The 12,917-nt window shown below is 51.4% G+C and overlaps 1 protein-coding gene across 2 annotated transcripts in view; it reads right to left on the reverse strand.

Moving 5' to 3' along the window:
- COL22A1 (collagen type XXII alpha 1 chain) overlaps positions 1-12,917 on the reverse strand; it is a 230,834-nt gene that overhangs the window by 135,515 nt on the left and 82,402 nt on the right. The window lies entirely within an intron of this gene.

Consider the following 12,917-nt stretch of genomic DNA (forward strand, 5'->3'; position numbering starts at 1 on the left):
CGGCCGAACATTCTAAGTTATTCTGTTATTGGAGAGAAAGACAGACAGACAGACATCTCTGGCCCACACCTGCACCTTTCTAGCCATGGGACCCCAAAGGCAGCCACCCTGGAAGGCCGTGTGCAGACACCAGCAGGATCACTGGGCGGGTGACTGGCGATTTCAGATATAAAGCTCACAGCCCACTGGGCACCCCCATGGCCAGCAAAGGACACCACAGCTCACGTGCGATGTGCATAGTAAACTGCCTGGGTGGCCATTTCCTCAGGACAACTGGGAGCTGATGGGATGCTTGCTAGGGTCAGACTGTCCCCCCCTGTCCACCCCTATAAGGGAAGGGCAGCTGTGGCCGGAGATCCCTCAGCCTCTAATCCCACCGCTGCACTGTGGGGATGAACCCCCTGCCCGCCTGTCCCTCCATCTGACTATTCTGAAACTCAGCTGAGGTTGAACGAGGCGACCAGTCCAGATGCAAGTGATTTCTCTGATATGGAACGGCGACTAGACACCAGCTAGCACTGCTATCATTAGCATTAATGGCAGAGCCAACAGCAATACGAACGGGATACTAAAGACAGTATCCCACCAACATTCCCAACCTGTCATGTTCTGAGCTCTCTCCGCTCATCAGTGCACTGAACTCGTCCCCCCAGCACGTCCGTGTTTCATGCTCACGTCACATGCAGCCCACGAGCACACAAGGACACTGGATTCCTGGTGGCCTCCCAGCAGTTCCATGGCCTGGTGAGGCAGGCTGGGGCAGCGGAAGCCTGGGCACCCAGCCCTGCTCTCCCTCCCCAGGGATCAAGGTCAGCCCCACTCGGCCTCACCAGCCCCCCTTCCCTGGGGAAGCATCAGAGTTTCCCCAAAGGCCTCTCAGGAGGCAGGCCCCCTGCTCAAGCCAGCATGCTGGGGGTCAGGTACAGTGTGGGCTCAGCTCCCCAGATGCCTTGTCTGTCTCCAAGGCCCACGTTTCATCTGCTCAGAGCTAAAGCAAAAGGCAGTGTGTTTCCAGGTAGCCAGGGCCAGCACACTTAATGGTGCTTCCCTACAACATGAGGGAGAAATTCAAGATTTCCCAAAAGGGAAACATCAAGAAGAATAAGGACACCCCCAAGATCAGGCCCCCTGGGGTGGCATGGCGCAGAGCTTGCCCCGGGGGTCAGTTACCCAGTCCTTCACAGGCCAGTCTGTCTCTTCGCGGCTGCAGGTGGGGAAGGGAGGTCTGGGGGGCTCCTGCCGCAGGAATCCAGGGGGCAGGAGCAGCAGGGCACAGAGCTGCCAGGACCGTGTAATAAAGGAAGCCGGGTAGGAGTCCAGAGACAATGCCAGAGGGGACTCGAGAGAGTTCCGGAACCTCTGCTGTGCCCACGGCTGTCGCAGGTCCAGCCCCGTCACTGCTGTCCAGCAAGTGTCTGGGTGAGTCTGTCTGATCACAGGACCGGAGAGCCACGAGGTGGGAATCGGGACTCGGACACATCCGTGTGAACAGTGTCCACCGGGCCCAGAGCCCCACAAGTGTTCCCTGGGCATCCATCCCTTCCTAAGCCCCATGGGCATGCAAGAGGAGACAAAGGGGAAAGCCCCGTACTTCAGAATTAGCCCTGGGGGTATGAAATGCCAGGGCCAAAGTGAAAATCAGGCTGTTGCAGGAAAACAACGGCTTCAAGAGCCAGTAAGTTACAGCTTCAAATCCTGCTCCGTCACTCCGTACTGACAGAATAGGCCAGGTCAGGGCAGCGCTCTGAGTCTCAGGCTCCACTGGGAAGCAGGTGTCATGAACCTCGCTGCAGGATCTGTGCTTCCCACAAATGGGAACAGCTCGACAAACTGGTTTTAGAGAACTGGTATCCCAGAACCAGGGCTTCCCCGGTGTCTCAGTGGTGAAGAATCTGCCTGCAATGCAGGAGACATGGGTTCGATCCCTGGGTGGAGAAGATCCCCTGGAGATGGGAATGGCTACCCATTCCAGTATTCTTGCTGGGAAAGTCCCACGGACGGAGGAGCCTGGTGGGCTACAGTCTGTGTCGGACACACCTGAGCACACACGCATCCTAGAGCCAGTCCCTTCTGCTTTGTCTGCAGGGATGGGCTAGCCCTGCAGCCTAAGAAAGTCAGCCTCTGTAGAGATGAACGAGTATTTTCTTTGTCTAAGAAGCTAACATCTTTTTTTTTTTTTTTTTGAATCATGGTTGAGATAACCAAGCCAGCACTAGAAATAAGACACATACTGAGAAACTTCCACTTTCAGTCATCGTGAGGTCCAGGCATTTCATTTAGATGGGTTCCTGCCCCAGGAGGCTGTGTGCCCAAGAAAAAGTCAACCTGGCCCAGATATTTCATGTTCCAGGGTCACATAATCTTAGCATCACAGAATGCCACCATGTTCACAGAACACACCTTCCAAAGTCCTTCTCTTGAACTCAGCTGCCTGCAGAATCTGTGAAGAGAGAAGTCAGCGCCCTAAGCCGCTCCCTGACATCCCACCAGCAAAGTCACACTGCCTCCTGGAGCCTTGGTGTCATCATTTGTAAGATAGAGGTTCGTGCTGCTTGAGATGAGTAAACAAGTGGGGATATAATTGTAGACTATAAAATATTATTGATGTGTCAGTTGCTTATATTCTGTGGAGAACTAAGAACACTTTCTCAGGTCTGTAAGGCGGGTCAATGAGAGGAGTGGGAAACAGACAGGAGGCTGGTCTGGAGCAGGAAAGGCTGGCATAGAGGGCTCCTGAAAAGGGAGTTTGGAGCTCAGGATCCACGGCAAAGCACACAAAAAAGGAAAGGGGATGGATGGAGGGAAGGGAGGAAGAGAAGGGAGGAAGGAAAGAGAGAGAAAGATAAAGATGAGAGATGGGGAGGAGAGGAGAGGACCAGGCTGCGGGGGCGGGTCTGGGTTCATGCGACGCCTCTGCTGACCCTCAGCTGAGCAGAAACAGCTTCCTTCCCCTCCTGGGTCTCAGTTTCATCACCTGTGAGCAGGGTGATGCAAGGAGGAGCAGCACCTCCGGCCCAAAGTGAGATGCCTTGAGACAATGCTTTAGAAAATGACTTGAACATACGGGAATCTGAAAAGAGCATGAGGTTCTGTTATTTGGAATATAATATCTGGAACCTCCATTCTTTGCCTGTGAAAAGGAAATCACTCAGCTTAAGATGACTATATCCGTATATACAATGGAATACTACTCAGCCATAAAAAATAACAAAATAATACTACTTGCAACAATGTAGATGAGAGTAGAGGTTATCATATGAAGTGAACTGAGTTAGAAGGAGAAAGGCAAACTCCATACTTATCACTTACATATGGAATCTAACATGACACAAACGGAACTGTCTATGGAACAGACTCGGAGAAGGCGATGGCACCCCACCAGTACTCGTGCCTGGAGAATCCCATGGACAGAGGAGCCCGGAAGGCTGCAGTCCACGGGGTCGCGAAGAGTCAGACACGACTGAGTGACTTCACTTTCACTTTTCACTTTCATGCATTGGAGAAGGAAATGGCAACCCACTCCAGTGTCCTTGCCTGGAGAATCCCAGGGACGGGGGAGCCCGGTGAGCTGCCGTCTATGGGGTCGCACAGAGTCGGACACAACTGAAGTGACTTAGCAGGAGCAGCAGCATGGAACAGACTCACAGACATGGAGGACAGACTCCTGGTGGCGAAAGGGGAGAGGTGGAGTGGGAGTCTGGGGATAGTAGCTGAAAACTATCACATAGAGAAGGTACAAGCAACAAGGTCCTACTGTCCAGCATAGGAAACTATAGTCAGTATCCTGGGACAAACCATGAAAAAAAGAATATATGTACACACACATACACACACTGAGTCACTTTTCTATACAGAAGAAATTAGCACAACATTGCAAATGAACTATACATCAATAAAAAATAAATTATAAAAAGAAAATACACTTCGCTTCATCTTCCTGTGTCACAGTCATGATGGAATAGAATTACTAAAACCTGGGTGAAAAACAAACAGGAGGACGAGTGTCGATAGTACACATGAAACGCATCACCAACAACAGCCAGGGCTCAGGGGTGAGGGCTTCCCCGCAGCTCACACTGGCAGCTGTGACTCTAAATCGGGGGCCCTGATTTCAAGTCAAAGCGCTGACCTCACCCCCTCCACAAACACACTGCCTGGAGGATCTCGCCAGAAGCCCCAGCGGGTAACGTCTGGCAGGAAATTACCCACCTAGGCCCACTTGCGAGAACCATAGCTCCAAGGATCATATGGTGACTTCACTGGGCGAAATACAAAGAGAAAACAGGAATGTCTCCTGTTCTATTACTTAAATATCAGAGCCTGCCCCCTAAATCCTGACAAAAGCACTGCTTCGCTGTGGAGATGCCCCGTTAGGATTCCTCTTTGCCCCCTGGCTGAGCCCGAGCAGGCTCTTCAGGTGGAACAGAGGGGTCCTCTGCACAGTGATCCTTCAAGTGCGGCTCTGGCCCAGCAGCATCCCTGGGCCTGGTTAGGCAGGCGGATTCTCTGGCCTCACCCCAGGGCCATCGAATCAGACAGATGGGGAGCGGAGCCTGGCCAGCGGGTTCAACAAACCCCCGCTGTGGTTCAGGTGCTTGCTCAAGTTTGAGAGCCACTTTTCTGTGGTGTCTGAATATATGAGCACAATCCCTGGCTTGGCCACACAGAGATAGTCACTTGCACCTGGTCACATAGTGAACAGGCCTGAAAACAAGGACAACAGTATCTACCCCGAAACTAAGTAGCTTGTGCTGGCAGACACTTGTGAGTACAGGGGACTGCTGTTACTCCTGGATGCTCTGCAAGTTGTTTTGGATGAAGTGAAGAAAGAGAAAGACACGTTATACCCCTGTGTCAGCCCACCTGGGACACACTTTCTAAAAACACCCTCCAGGCTTCCTGAGGCTCCGGGAGTTGCACAAGTCCTCCTGAGGTGGGGCAGGGCGGGGTGGGGACACTGACATTTCCCAGCTGTCGGCCACCCCTGGGGATAAGACCTCATTGCTGCAGAGGATGCAGAAAATGTCATTCGGTGTAAAAAGTGAAAAACTACATTGGCGTGATAGTAATTATACTCAACATTTATGAGTACTTCTTAACAATAGAAGTCATTTATTTTCACTAGTTCACTTCGTCCTTGCTGTAACCCGCCGAGGCCGGTAGAATTATAGTCATCAGTTTATAGATGGGGGAAAGCAAGGGTTGCAGGGGTTGAGTAACTGACTTCGCCAGGGTTACACAGCTGCTAAGTGGCCAAGCTGGGATCTGAGTCCAGCCAGCTGGTGTCTAGGGTCTGCACGCTTGGCCTCCACTGCCCTCCCAGTCCAGCACTTACCCTTCCAATAAATGCTCTCACCCTCCTGTATGAGGCCCTTGGCCCTGTGACTGGGCCATGAGACTTGGCAAGAGCCTGAGTGTCAGACGGAGCTGGAAAAAGTGCACACTTTACTATTCTGGCTCTGCCTGGGGCTGTGAGAACCCGTGAACTCAAAACTTCCTCAGTGTGTCCTTCAGCACCACGGACAGGGTCAGCAGCACCTTTATTTATTCCAACTCCCAGCAATCTGCCCCCACCTACAAGGCTATTTGAGGGCACGTAGGCAGCTAAACTTACTTCCCCCTAAATCCTTTAATTATGATAAAAATAGAAGGCACTCGACCACAGTTATCCAGCTCGATAACCATGAATAATGCACATTAAGGCACAGGCTAAGAATAGGAGATGGGGGTGCTGATTAAGCCAGTCGTTAACAAAGGGGATGAGACCCAGAGCTGGAGGCAAAGGGTATAAATACATCTTAGAAGTTTCAAAAAAAAAAAAAAGAAGTTTCACACATATAAACACACACATATAATTTATATTTTATGGCTCAGAGGCTCTATAATGTAGTCATTGCCTAAAATAAGTTCCTCCCCACAAGGGACGTGGGTTTTGAGGGTCAAGAAATCCCAGATAAAGGCATCTCTCTAGGGGCGGGCAGGGAACCAGCATTGGCCAGTGTGGTGTTAACAGTGGGGCATGTAGGGTCAGACACGGCCCCAGCCACCCTCACCCACCGCTCTGTGCCCTCAGGCGTGCCCTAGACTCCTTCAAAGAGTTGCAGAGGCTAGTACTCATAAACTGGACAGCAGGCAGATGAAAGCGGTCAATAAAAGGCTGACATCATGATTCTTTCCACTTCAAGGTACCTCTCGGAGACGATTCCAGACAAAAATCACCAAGCTCTGGCCACTAAATTCACCTTGGCCACCAGTGTTAATTCCCCCAGGCCATCCTCTCAGACAGAATCTGTGACATAAAGTGGATCCATCATCCCTTGCAAGGGTCCACGTCTCACCTGCACCAGACCCCCGTGATATGCAGAGACAGCTGAGACCTTCTGAGGACCTGACTTGGTCACTAGCTCTGAAAGGAGGTGCTGGGAATAAAATCCATCACATAGCAGAGCCTGCGCTCCACTCCCATCCACCTGGGCAGTCCATCTCCACTTCCGCAAAATCCTCTCATCTCACAATTTCAAAGACCGCCTGCCTTTAAAGACACCAAACAAAGAACCAGATCCGGTGGGAGAGACCAGGTCTTTCATGCTGTGATGGCACAAGGTGGGTCTGTCGTGTTGAGATGAGAGAACAGTCACTGTGAGAGCAGGTCTGACCATCCTCTGGAGTAGGGCCCCAGGCACCCCTGTGATGTTCATGGGAAGGGCTCCCAGCTGGCTCAGATTGCGGGCTAATCAGGACCGTGTGAGTAGCCACACTGCCACCCACCGCTGGCTCTGCCCTGCGAGCTCTGCAGGGGCCACAGTGATTCTCCCTTCTCTCTCTTTGTCACTCACCCCGACCCCATCCTGGCTCCTCCACCCACCCTGACTCTCAGATGTTGACAGCGGGTTAATCCTGCTCTAAAGCTCATGCCCCTCACTGTGCCATCCTTCCCCCGTCTCCGGCCAGTGCCTGGCCCTAGACTGGGTAACTCTTAAACTTCTGAATGAAGCAGAGCTCCTTACAGACTACTTCCTACACCTTCTACAATGAAAAAATCACTGTGTAAGAGCACTGTCCTAAATCTTGGGGGCCTTTTCCACAAGAGAGAGAGAAGGTGATGCCCTCCACCTGAGCTCACTGCCCTCCAATAATCTGGCCACCTGATGGGAAGAACTGGCTCACTGGAAAAGACCCTGACACTGGGAAAGATTGAAGGCAGGAAGAGAAGGGGACGACAGAGGATGAGATGGTTAGATGGCATCGCTGACTCGATGGACATGAGTTTGAGCAAGCTCCAGAAGTTGGTGATGGACAGGGAAGCCTGGTGTGCTGCAGTCCATGGGGTCGCAAAGAGTCAGACACAACTGAGCAACTGAACTGAACTGAAAATTCTATCTCCTATGAGCCAACCAGCCCAAAAAAATTCAGCTGAGTTTCTTCTACTTGCTCGTGTATTATTTTCTGGGGCACCGCACTGTGAAATCCAAGCACAAAATCCATACAAAGTATTATTTATTGCCAGACAGGATTCCTGTGAAAATGCTGAAGAAAGGGCTTTCAGGTTGTTGTTTGGATTTTTTTTTACCCCGTGTACCAAGTGCTGAGTATAGAGTTGCTGACCCAAGCATGGCTTGGAGACACTTTGCCCTGATTCCATCCCATGTCTCCCAAAAGCCGTCACCATCTATAAGTTGTGATCCAGACTCCTGAGGGGGGTTGTAAAGCCTGCTCCCCACCCTGTCCTCGGTTACTCTCCACTCTAGGGAAACTGTGTGTGGGGGGGGGCTGGGTCTTCCCAGCACCAGATCTGGGCTGCTCTCCGCCAGAAGGCCACCCAGGGCAGGTTTTAGAGCTCCGTGAACCCACCACTGTCTCCCACGTACTCAGTACTTTAAGACTGCCTCCTGAAGAAGCACTTGTCACTCTTTCATGGATCTGAGTACTAGTTTCTAGCAGATGAATGAAAGGAAGAATGATGAAAGACAGATTTTTATATGCACCTACCTAAGGACCTAAGGCAGGCACTCTCACAGGCAATGCCAACCTCCTTTAACACAGCCCTAAGGGATGGGCATCAGCGGCCCCACTTTACAGACGATGAGACTGAGGCTCAGAGACACCACCTAAAACTCGCACAGCCACTGCAGAGCTGGTCCAAACCAGGTCTGCCCACTCCCCAAACCTGCTTTCTTTCCAACACCTGAGCCCACATTCGAGCACAAAACGAAGGCTCCTTTACCCTTATTCCGCCATGTGCCAGATTCCCAGGGAAAAGCAGTGCACCCCCAAAGGGCAGAGAGTTCCCCAATATTGAATGAAGCCATGCAGAAGAAAACTGGACCGACACCCTGACTTCCAGACACCAGAGGGCACTGTGGGTCCAGGAAGCGGCCACAATGCAGCCTCTCCTGGTTCTTCCCCTGAAGGGTCTGGTCCCCAGAGCACGAGGGCCCTCAGAATGAAAAGGAGGTTCACTGGACACCCCACGGTTTGGCCTTGCATTTTTGTTTCTCAATCTTTTTCTCTCCTTGGGGCTCATGAACCACGTCTCCAAGGAAAAAAGACACTGTGCCCAGCTGCAGGAAACCTCACACCAACATCCTCACCACGGTTACTCATTTACTTTGTCAACAGGGAAGGACCAAGGATGGAGGGCCGTGGAAGTCATCGCCCCTCCCTGCTCTCCCTGACTCTCCCCAAACTAGTCCAAACCAGCCCAGAGCAGTGGCTCTACCCTATCATCATCATCATCACCACCATCACCATCGTCATCACTGTCACCAATGTAACTGTCATCACCTTCACCACCATCATGACCATCATCCTCATCATCATCACCACCACTATGACATCAGCACCACCACCACCATCACATCATCACCATCACCACCATCACATCACCACCATCATCACCATCATCACCACCACCATCACATAACCAGCACCATCACAATCACATCACCACCATCACCACCACATCACCACCATCACATCACCATCACCATCATCACCACCACCATATCACCATCATCACTATCACATCACCACCATCACCACCATCACCACCATCACATCACCATCATCACCACCATCACCACCATCACCACCACAATCACATCACCACCATCACATCACCATCACCATCACATCACCATCACATCACCATCATCACCACCATCACATCACCATCATCACCACCATGACATCACCACTATCACCACCATCACATCACCATCATCACCACCACCATATCACCATAATCACTATCATATCACCACCATCACCACCATCACCACCATCACCATCACAATCACATCACCACCATCACATCACCATCACATCACCATCATCACCACCATCACATCACCATCATCACCACCATGACATCACCACTATCACCACCATCACATCACCATCATCACCACCACCATATCACCATCATCACTATCACATCACCACCATCACCATCACAATCACATCACCACCATCACATCACCATCACATCACCATCATCACCACCATCACATCACCATCATCACCACCATGACATCACCACTATCACCACCATCACATCACCATCACCACCACCATCACATCACCATCACCATTATCACCATCACATCACCATCACCATTATCACCATCACATCACCACCATCATCACCATCATATCACCGCCATCACATCACTGTCATCACCACCACCATCACATCACCATCACCACCATCATCACATCACCACCACCACATCACCATCATCACCACCATCACATCACCATCACCATCATCACCACCACCACATCACCATCATCACCACCATCACATCACCATCACCACCATCACATCACCACCATCATCACCATCACATCACCACCATCACATCACTGTCATCACCACCACCATCACATCACCATCATCACCATCACATCACCATCATCACATCACTGTCATCACCACCACCATCACATCACCATCATCACATCACCACCACCACATCACCACCATCACATCACCATCACCATCATCACCACCACCACATCACCACCATCATCACCATCACATCACCACCATCACATCACTGTCATCACCACCACCATCACATCACCATCACCACCATCACATCACCACCATCATCACCATCACATCACCACCATCACATCACTGTCATCACCACCACCATCACATCACCATCATCACCATCACATCACCATCATCACATCACCACCACCACATCACCACCATCACATCACCATCACCATCATCACCATCACCATGACAATCACATCACCACCATCACCACCGTCACATCACCATCATCACTACCAACATCACATCACCATCTCCATCATCACATCACCACATCACCATCATCACCACGATCACATCACCATCACCATCATCACCATCACATCACCATCACAATCACATCACCACCATCACCACCACCACATCATCATCATCACCACCACCATCATATCACCAGCACAATCGCACCACCACCATCACATCACCATCACAATCACAGCACCACCATCACCACCACCACATCACCATCATCACCACCACCACATTACTATCACCATCATCACCATCACATCACCATCACCATCACAATCACATCACCACCATCAACACATCATCACCATCATCACCACCACCATCACATCATCATCATCACTACCATCATCACTATCACCACCACCACCATCATCACCAAGACAGAACTGCCAACGATGATGGGATAACAAGAACAGCAGTGTCACACATTATGCAGGCAAGGGCAGTGGATGAATCCTCTGAGCAACCTCTCATGGTAGGAGCTATTATTTCTTTTCCTATCTTTTACAGAAAAGGAAACTAAGGCTCAAAGTAGCCCAAGGGGAGACACACAATCAACATGAATTTGAAGCTGAGTCTTTTTGACCACAGAGTCTGGGACCCCTCTACTGGCCCCTGGTCCTGGATGATGGAGGTCCACGTTCCAACCACCCATTCACTTCTTAGACAAGTACGGATTAATTGCAGATGTCTTCCAGACACTGTGAGGAGGTCTCAAGTCCCTTTTTCTCTATCTCCCCAGTGCCTGAGGTGCAGGCAGATCTTTTCAGGTAGCCCCACAAGCCTGCTTTCCCCTTTCCCTGAGCCTGATTCCATACATATTAAAACACTGAGGGACCAGAACCCCAAGAACCCCGGGGAGAATATGGGGCACAACAGGAACCAGAGAGGACGTTAATTTCCAAAATGAAGGGCAGAAGCAGCCCAGGAACAGAGAGCCACACACCAGTCTTGGGCCAGGAGAGTCAAGGGGCCAAGAGCTCCTACAGAGCTTCAGGTGTGTGACCCTCAGCCACTCATCACCTTCTCTGAGCCTCAGTTCACTCAGCTATCGGACAAAGGGGATTCAATCAGCCTCCCAGCTTCCCTTCATGGTAGTACCCATCGGGACTGTTTTCTAGCCATCTTACTAGCAGTGACCTTGGGCAGGCCACTTGACCCCTAAGCTAGCTCTCTCATCTGTGAAACGGGCAGGGCACTGCTTTCCCTGAAGCACCATGTGAACAGTGACACACACAGCATGAGACACAGCTTACAGGGTGCGTGGCCTTCACGGGGCTGATGCACATTGTCACACTGGTTAATTGCGTCACCAAAAATTAAAAAAAAACAAAACAGCACAATTCAGAGCAATATGATTTCCAGACACATCGGGCTCCTGTCCATCCAATCTGCTTGGTATTCTGCAACTGCTTTCGAGAGAATATTCAAGCAAAAAAGCCAGTCTGCAAAGCTCTTTCCAAGTGCATGAGTCACCAGTGGCCTTCTCCCTGCCGTGGATTCAGTCATCCCTTTGACTCACCTGGGCCTCCTGCATCCTTGGAGGAGAAGCAGAGGCTCCAAGCTACTGAAGGTGACCCCAGGGACTCAGGCTGGGGGTGGGCTGATGACCAAACCTCAGAACAGCCACCTGCAAGGGCCTTTATGCATCATCACACCCACTCCCTCGTTTCCACTGATGAGGAAGCAGGGACCCAGAGATGGAGGTGACTCACCCCAAATCGCACAGCTCATATGTGGCAGAATCTAAACTCAGACTTTACTAAAAATGTCCAACTGCAAGAGAGTGTCAATCGAGGACAGAGCCAGGCATGCCAGAGCCTCTTCTGCCAGCGCCACGTGTGTGAGGAGGTGCCCCCACGGGGCTCTGACAGAGCAGCTTCAGCTTTGAGGGTGGTGCTGCAGCCTGGACTCCAGGGCACCAGGGACGTGCCTCCAGGCATCGGGAGGAGGCTGCCTAACCTGAGCTCAACCAGAATGCACGGGGCAGAGATGCAGCTGCTCCTCCGAGGAGAAGGGGTGACTGTCAGTTTCTCCTGGCGACATCTACACACGAGAAGGGCAGCACGTCACTCAGAGCTCAGGCTGGACCAGGACCCAGGCTGAGCCCCGACTTCAAGAGGGCTCCGGCAGCCCCAGTCCTGAGCCCGAGGAGCATCTGGGTGTCCTGTTAATAGCCTGTGCTCTGGCTCTGGGCCCTCAGGAACCAGCACGCTGGCAGTTATCAAACCAAGTTCCAGCTGCGATGCTTTGAGCCTACACAGGAACCGTGGAAGGTGGTCCGTCAGCCCTGCTTCAGGCATCGGGAGACTAGACTCTGACAGCAGGGCTGAGAGCAGCACCAGCCACCCAGGTCTGCAGGTGCAGAGCTCGCGTTATGCTGTCTGCTCATGCCCTCTCTCCAACGGCTTTGCATTCTTGTGCACCAGTTACTATGTGTGTGAGCATGTGCCTGAGCTTCTAATACAGGTAAACAAAGAGAAGTTCATTGTGGAATCAACGAAGACACAAAGGAATATAAGGGACAAAATAAAGACCCTCACAGCCTGGCCACCCAGACAACCAGAGGTCAACAATGGGGATTTGCTTCCAGAAT

This window comes from Bos grunniens, chromosome 14 (assembly GCF_055505025.1).
Source record: "Bos grunniens cultivar Pamir isolate PY7600 chromosome 14, Bosgru_T2T1.0, whole genome shotgun sequence".
NCBI lineage: Eukaryota > Metazoa > Chordata > Mammalia > Artiodactyla > Bovidae > Bos > Bos grunniens.